The 8,821-nt window shown below is 41.2% G+C and overlaps 1 protein-coding gene across 3 annotated transcripts in view; it reads left to right on the top strand.

Annotated features, from left to right (window-relative positions):
- The first annotated feature begins 4,713 nt into the window (after positions 1–4,713).
- The window catches only part of LOC147028357 (DENN domain-containing protein 3-like), a 134,285-nt gene continuing 130,177 nt past the window's right edge, over positions 4,714–8,821 (top strand). The window contains exon 1 of one of the 3 annotated variants that reach the window (XM_085878678.1): positions 4,714–5,002. The gene's annotated coding sequence lies outside the window, so the exon portion shown is untranslated. The remainder of the gene's footprint in view (positions 5,003–8,821) is intronic. The other 2 variants (XM_085878676.1, XM_085878677.1) reach the window with 2 other exon arrangements.

Genomic DNA, 8,821 nt, shown 5'->3' with positions numbered 1-8,821 from the left:
CATCTCATGGACCTGGACTTTCGACCAACTATCGTGAATTCCTTGGAAGCATTGTATGTGTTCAGGGTTCGGACAACTGCATGACAGGAAAATGTCAGGAATGTCATACCAAGTTTGCCACAGTGTATTCTGCCGACGACGAAGCAGCTAACCTGCCGCTGAAATGCTTTCAGTGGGAGACAATTGAGCAGTGGGCCACAAAAGTAGCTAAAGATGGGACTGTGCAGGATGCCCTGCATGAGATATGCTGTGAGCGCTTCTATGTACTCAACAGTGGAACAATTTGAATTGGTGAGTCTTCACCCCGAGTGCCATGTATCATCCTTGGAATGTCAAAACACTGCTAGTCCAGCACCTGCTGAGCGCCCCATGTTAGACAGTCAACCCCAAGTGCACCCTGGTGACTTTGTGACTGTGCAGTATGTCACAAAAAAATCTAAGAAGTTGTTTGTTGGCCAGGTGACTCAGATAGTAGATGATGGTTGTTTGGAAGTATCATTTTTCCGAAAAACGGGCCTATCTGACTTGGCATATACATTCCCAGAGGTGGAAAATAAATCCTGGATTGATTCCAACCAAGTCGTCAGATTTCTTCTTCAGCCATCCCTCAACCATCGCAATCATTATGTCTTTGCTGAATGTCCTTTGGGAAAAGGAACCTTTTGCAGGACAGTCATGTGAAGTTTTGTGATGTGGCCAACTGATTAATTCTAAACTTTGTTTTGTTTCTGGTCATCTACTCGTAAATTGTTCTCAATTTCTTTAGTCTATTTCTTGACTTTTGTACATGTTTATTGTATATTTTCTCAGTTCAGATTTTACATTTTTTATTATTTTCTAATGTGTTAGATGTTGAAAGGTTCAAGTACAACGCCAGCACAAGTCAGCTGGGTTCAGACTGAAACTCTGACATAATCTAGAAATTATTTGTTGCTTTGGGAGAAATTTCAAAATTGACTCGTCACTCCGTAACATGATTTTTCGTCACTCCGTAGCGGGACTATTGTAATTATTTCAGAGTAATAACGTCATGTCTGGAATTTTGAAACCCCTGTACTGAAGGTACAACTATTAGTGTATCTTCCTAGTGTTTCATTACAATTCTATAACTATTGTGAGAGCAGAATTTTCAATAAATGTTGTTATTGTTTAATAAATGACAAAAGACAGTGTCACTCCGTAACACAGTTTTTGAATGTTAATTACTTGACAATGGTCCAATTTACAGGAACTACATTAATGTCTCTGTAAAGTGCAACTCTTCCTTTGCAATATGATACATAGAAAGTAGGTACTAGTGGCTTTATCACTGTGCTAGAGCAATCAAAGTTCACAAAAATGACTCAAAGTGTAGCTCCGTAACGTCGTGGGATTGCCCCTTGCACAAATCAGGGGGTCTTAATTGAAGCAGGCAGCACAATGCCAGACAACTGTAGCTCAAGCTTATCGGGTTGAAGGTAGTATTTTTCAATTGGATAATTATAAATCAAAAGAGGTAGTGTTAACTCTGTGCAGAAATGTCGTTTTTTTGTTAATGAAGTCGAGGCTCGTCGAGGAGCTTGAACATAGAATGGATGACAATGTAATGCAGCAAAAGGAACAACAGAGTGGAGAAACACCAACAGCAGGGTTGAGGGACAAAATAGAGGGGGACTTTGAGAAATAAGGGATGTGGGGAATAATGAGGATTGTGGAGGACTTGGGGTGTACAAGACGGATATAGCCGCAAGCTCTTCGGAAGGCAAAATTGGAAACTTGGAAAGAGGTGGGCCTGTGATGGGTTAACAGGGGTAGAAAGTGAGGACTCATCTTGAATATTGTGTTCAGCTTTTCTCATCACATCTCATGAAGGACAAAGCTGCTGTCGAGAAGGTTCAGTGTACAGGGTGAGTCATAAGTCCCAGGACACGGTTTAGCTGCTTCTATAAGATTTGTTTACACCATCTACCAAGGTCAGCATTCAGCCCCAGGTGTAATAACATATAAAAGTAATGCAACAATTACAACATTTATTTAGACATCGAGTGCATATGATTTTTTTTCAGAGATCTGAGAACGGATGTTTTCATGTTTTGAATTCCCAAATCACAAATATTTGGTTGTTCGCTATGCTTGCTGTTGAGTATATTTCTAGTCTGAAATGGCTTCCCCCCCCCCCCCCAAAAGATGAATATTTCATTTTGACAGTGGCTTTCCAAAACACTCCTTGACGTGTTCTTTCACCTGTTTCATCATCCTGTTTGTTTCTCTTCTCACGGAACTACACCACTGCTACGAGCCTCTCTTCCACTGTAAATGGAGTGGTGTCTGCCATCGGTTTAATGTATTTCTTGTATTATCTGAAAAAAAAATTAATCGATGGTAAAAACAAATCTTGTAAAAGTGGCACTGGGACTTATGACTCACCCTGCAGAGCAACTTGATTGATTCCAAGCCCAGCTACACGAAGCACTGAGGATCGGCTGAAGGAGACAGGACTTTATGCCTGAGGCCTAAGTCACATTTGCTCTACGGCTAGGATACGGTGGCCGTACCCCCCCTGAATTGGCAAACGTGCGGCGGCCGTAGAGTTTCTGAGGTGGCCTCAGGGTGGCCCTATGCCGTATGGCTATCTTTTACAGGCCGTAGGAGTCGCCGTGGAATTATAGCACGGAGTTATAACTTTTTTCATTTCTACGTTGGTCGTAGCAATTCGACAAGCCAAGCTGTGACGTAGATGTGTTCCACGTCGACCGTACGTAGGGCATACGGTGGGCTTGCGTTATTCGTGTGGCTGCCGTAGGCTCTTATCAATGAAAAATGATTTTTGCCAACCCCCAAAAAATTACGGCAGCCGCACTATTTCCACGGTCGCCGTAGGGTAGTCCTAAGGTGTCCGTGTGTTCAACGTACGGTGGACTTACGGTCTGTGTGACTACGTGTGGGCAACGCAGGGTCGACGCATGGTTCCCCTACGCCCGCCGTGCATCCTTGGTATGGCCTCCGTGCGTGACCGCTAGAGATCGGAGTACCGTATAGGTGTTTGCCTATGCTCTGAACTCGTATATTCAGTTATATATATATATATATATATATATATATATATATATATATATATATATATATATATATATATATATATATTATAGTTATAGTATATTCAGTTATATATATACTGGTATATTCCGAACTGTTATATTTTTATTTGAGTAAAAAAAGAACTGGTATATATACCACTGGTTTGCGTCATTTCAGAGGTCTAGGTTTTCTCAACGGTTCTTATATGCTTTTTGCATGCTGAATTTAGAAATGTATCTCATTTCACTCAATCAGGTCAAGTTTTTCTCAATGCTATCTCAATTTTAAGGAAAAAAAAAAATAAGCCAAAATTTTTTTTTTAAAATTAGCATTTTTTAAAATTCAAAATCAGACTTACATTGACAGAAAATGTACAAACTACATATAAAATAATGCACAAATACCGTTAATGTGAAATTCAAGATTAAAAAGACGAAGGAAAATAGCGACTGCTGGAGCGACTGAAGTTGGGTGTTGTCAGAAACAACGATTTATCTATATTTTTTCTGAAATTGAAATGAAAGTAATTGAGAAGGCACTTTCTTCCACATTAAGTGAACTTGTGTGTCATTATATGTATAGTTTGTACATTTTCTGTCAATGTAAGTCTGATTTTGAATTTTAAAAATGCTAATTAAAAAACAAATTTTGATTATTTTTTTTCCTTAAAATTGAGATAGCATAAAAACTTGACCTGATTGAGCGAAATTAGATACATTTCTAAATTCAGGATGCAAAAAACATGTAAGGACCGTTGAGAAAACCTAGACCTCTGAAAAAAATATTTCAAATGCAGCCCAGTGTACCCACTCGTTACCGTCCGTCTGGCCGCACGCTCGCCTTAGGGGCCCCCTGCGGTCGCCTTGCGGGCACCTTGAGGCTACCTTGCGTCTGCCTTGAAAATTCTATGGCCGCCGCAGGGACGCCCTAAGGTCACCGTGCGACATCAAATCAAAAACCGTACGGCACCCCCATGTTTTCAGTCTCCACAATTTATAAATACCCCGTGCGACTCCCCGAAAAATAAAAACATTTGTGACTGCGACATTGTGTTACCGTGGAAATACTGCGGCCGCCCTATAATTGTTCGTGGCCGTGGATTTTGTAGACGCTACGGCCGCCGAGCCAAATGTGACAGGCTTAGGAAGGAGGTGGTTATGAAGGGATCTGATCGAGATGTTGAAGATAACGTAGGGTACAGACAAAATGGTGTGCAGAGGTTTTTTTCTGCAGAATGTGGAGTGAGAGGATAATGGGCCACAACCTGAGTGAGAGTAAGGGGAGAGTTAGGATGGTAGTAATGTTGGGATGTTTCATTCAGAGAGTAGTTAATGCATAGGATAGTCTCCCTGGAAAGCTAGTGGCAATGGAAACAGTTGACATGTTTAAACTGATGTTAGATAGGTAGCTTCTATGAAGCATTGGGGATAGAGGTGTACATGCATATTGACAGGTATAGTAAGCACATAGGGTATGGATCGGTGATTGTACACATGCACAGTGATTGTGATATTTGTGAGTCTATTCCATGCTGCTTGTTTATTCCATGCCAGATAATCCTCTTCATCCCCTTTCCCCACCACACCCCTTGCCCCCCCCCCACCATCCAAAATACACCCAAGTGATGTCCCGATACCTGCCCTGACCATTTTCCTCGCATCATCCTCCCCTCTTCCTTTGAAATTACATAAATAAACTGATAGATTGAATAAATGTGGTGTTAGCCTCCTCCTTTTGATATAGCACAGGCGTCATTGGGCAAAGGGCTTCCTCCTGCACCAACGTTCCCTGTGTGTGAACCATGCAGCAAGTTCCCTTCCTTAAAGGAAACATATTGTGGGTGGAACCACAGCTATTGTGCTGAAAACAACTGAAAGAGGAAGGTTGAGTTGGATTGGAAGAAAGGGGAGTGTTCAGGCAAGAACGAGCAAGAAGAAAGGACAGGGTGAGTGCACCAGTTTTACAGAACACTTTCTTGTTTTTACTCATTAGCAAACATCACCACTCGCACATCAAGGCAATAGGCCCATCCTGATTAGTGCATTTTGATGTGATTGGCACGTTGTATTATACTTGGCTCGGGCCCATTCTAACACATTTATGGCCCAGCGGAAAGAAAGCATAGTTTCACACCTAACCATTCCGCTCTGTTGCCAATCTCTCTCTATCCTGTTTATTTTGCTGTTTCTGAACCATTATCACAATTTCTCATCAGACTGTATTTCTCAGTAAAAGCTGGGGAATGCTCTGCCAATGCTGGTAATTTTTTTAAAAACTGTAAAGGGGAATGTTCTCTCTGCTAATGGAGCTATCACGTTTTTAATGACTTTGCAGAAGCAAACCCCATGCCTGGTGACCACTCTCTGTAAAACCGCTTGATGATGTAATCTCATCGCAAAGTATGCAATACAGTATTCTGTTATCCATGATAATGTTCACTGGAAGGCTCATTGATAAGAGAACTGGATTGGATGTCAGTGGCAATGGTAAAACAATCAGGTGACGGGCAATAGAATCCTTTGTTCTGATGTTGGTATACTTATTGTACAAAGACAAAAAGGTTGATAACCTTTCGAAATTTCTGTTTGAGTAAGCTCTGGTCTTTCATTTCTGCTTTGTATGATCTCTCATGTCAGTGCATGGATGGAAACTCCAGTCAGGTGACAACACCTCTTTTCTTCTAAAAGACCTATCAGTAAATTTTATCTCTTCTAATTCTAATGCAACCTTCATACTTTTCCCTGCATGCTTTTAAGATACCTTTCCATTGAAATACCACACATAACCACCTGTATACCTGTCAGGTATTTTAGTTTGTAAATATACATACACATTCACCTGTTTACTTAACCTTATCCCGTAATGTTCCACCATGTTATTCCTCTCCCTCAGTACATAACCAACCTTTCCTTCTCTTAAAGATATACATATATATATATATATATATATATATTTGTGTATGTGCACTGAATGGCCGAAAGTATGTGGACACCTGCTCGTCCAGCATGTCATTACAATATCATGGGCATTAATATGGAGTTGGTCCTCCCTTTGCTGCTAAAACAGCCTTCACTCTTCTGAGAAGGCTTTCCACTAGATGTTGGAACATTGCTGCGGGGATTTGCTTCCATTCAGCCACAAGAGCATTCGTGAGGTCGGGCACTGATGTTGGACGATTAGGTCTGTCTCGCAGTCGGCGTTCTAATTCATCCCAATGGTGTTCTATGGGGTTGAGGTCAGGGCTGTGTGCAGACCTGTCAAATTCTTCCACACCGATCTCAATCAAACCATTTCTGCATAGACCTTGCTTTGTGCATGGGGGGCATTGTCATGCTGAAACAGGAAAGGGTCTTCCCCAAACTGTTACCACTAAGTTGGAAGCACAAAATCATCAATAATGTCATTGTATGCTGTCGCATTAAGATTTTCCTTCACTGGAACTTCACTGGAATAATTCCTCCTCCACCAAACTTTACAGTTGGCACTATGCAATCGGGCAGGCAGCGTTCTCCTAGCATCCGCCAAATCCAGATTCGTCCGTCAGACTGTCAGATGATGAAACCTGATTCATCACTCCAGAGAACATGTTTCCACTGCCCCAGTGTCCGATGGCGGTGAGCTTTACACCACTCTAGCCGGCACTTGGCATTGCGCATGGTGATCTTAGGTTTGTGTGCGGCTGCTCGGCCATGGAAACCCATTTCATGAAGCTCTCGACGAACCGTGCTTGTGTTGACATTGCTTCCAGAGGCAGTTTGGAACTCAGTAGTGAGTGTTGCAAATGACAACAGATGATACATATATACATACATACATACATACATACATACATATACATATACATACATAAATATGTATGTATATGTATATCTATCTATCTATGTATGTATATATGTATGTATGTATGTATGTATATATATATATATATATATATATATATATATATATATATATATATATATATATATGTATGTATGTTTATATGTATGTATGTTTATATGTATGTATGTTTGTATGTATGTATGTTTGTATGTATGTATGTTTGTATGTATGTATGTTTATATGTATATATGTATATATGTATGTATATATATATATATATATATATATATATATATATATATATATATATATATATATATATATATCATGCTCGGCATTTCTATCAAAAGACCACGGACGCTGTCTACAACACTCAACTCAGACCGGATCTTCGCGCCCTGGGTCGGTTTACCATACCTGTGAGATGAATGAAACAGATAGGGAACTGTGCCGGCGATTGTGTAACTGCTATTAATTGGCCTGAGTGAGCAAGCATTATGCACCACACACTATTGTCTATCAGACCAATTATTCAATTGGGCTAATGGCCCCATGAGTGCTATCTCATAAAAATCCGAGCAGGATAAGTCTAGACATGATATCAACTTTTTCATGAATTTATTACACGAGCAGGAAATTTGCTGGAGAAATGGCAGTTGGGATTTCAAACGGGGAAATGGCAGGAAATTTAGGAAAGTCAAGGCAAGCAATATTCATAAATTTACAAGCACATATACATTCCCTCTCATCCCCGATGCGCTAAACCCATCCTTGGATGCCTTACAACAATTAATTAGCACATTTATGTTAAATGGATCCATATAACCAGAGAAAGGAAAGAGGGGTGAGAAATGGTCATGAGAAAGAAGTAGTGTGGGCTCTTTTATGTGCCCGATGCACCTTCCACAACCCCGTTTAAATCTATGGTCACCCACTGCTCGGCGGTTCAGGCTCTCCTCACATGCACTTCCTCTTGGACTCCTTCCTCCACTCTGTTGCCCCTTTTGTGCCGGGGTCGCTGGATGTTCTCTCGGCCGAACATGAAGGATGCATTGCGAGCTGGAATCTCGTGTGGTGTTATGAGGTGAGGCGGTGGCTCCCTGGTATCATGGCAACAACCACGTTACGTGAAGGTGTGTTGGGCTCAAAGTGTGTGTCAGTGTCTGGGTAAAAGCCGCAGAAAGTATGGAAGAAGGAAATAGAAAGAGTCATAAAGGTGCAAAGAAAGTCAAGAAATGAAAGTCGGAAAAGTTGAAATGTGAAGAAGCGTCGGGAAAGGTTTGTGTAAAGTGTAGAAGAGATGCTGTGGGAGAATAGCTGTTCGACGCTGTACCTAAAATTATCTCCATCCCTAATTATCTCTCTGCACTCTGTGCATTTGTTCCTTTATTCCTCCCCACCCCTCCCCTGCTGCACACTCCTTTATTCCTTGGCTTCACAGGTCCTCATTGTTGCAGGACTTGTGTGGGAACTCAAGACCGTACTTGTCAGTCATTGGTCGAGTCCTGTTGTTCAACACGGCAACAGTGCCCGATTTGTGGAGTGACCTCTACAGGGAATCTTTTACAGGATATTGAAGGGGGCGAGGAGATTAGTGTTCACATGTCAGATTTGATGTATGGCTTCCATTTGGGGGGAAGCTGGCATGTAGCCTTAGCAATCCCTTCTTACTCAAACCAATTACACTGGATTATCTGCAATTTCTCCACGATAGGAAGGACATGGAGATGTCATGATGTGCATGCATATGCATTTCGAGGAAAATGGTTCAGGTTGTGAATGTCAAAGAATGGACATGAACTTTTAATATTCTTGGAGACAGAATTTTATCATTTCATCTTTACATTGAAAGAGGCCCCTCTCCTGCTGCAGTCATGAGTACTCATAATTGTCTAGTCATGGCATTTGCATTCGTTGGAGAGCTTCTTCATCTTTATAAAAT

This window comes from Eptatretus burgeri, chromosome 4 (genome assembly GCF_056783735.1).
Source record: "Eptatretus burgeri isolate ZD-2024b chromosome 4, Ebu_testis_v1, whole genome shotgun sequence".
NCBI lineage: Eukaryota > Metazoa > Chordata > Myxini > Myxiniformes > Myxinidae > Eptatretus > Eptatretus burgeri.
Note: the sequence above shows the minus strand (reverse complement) of the source record. Positions and strands in the feature narration are given on the sequence as shown.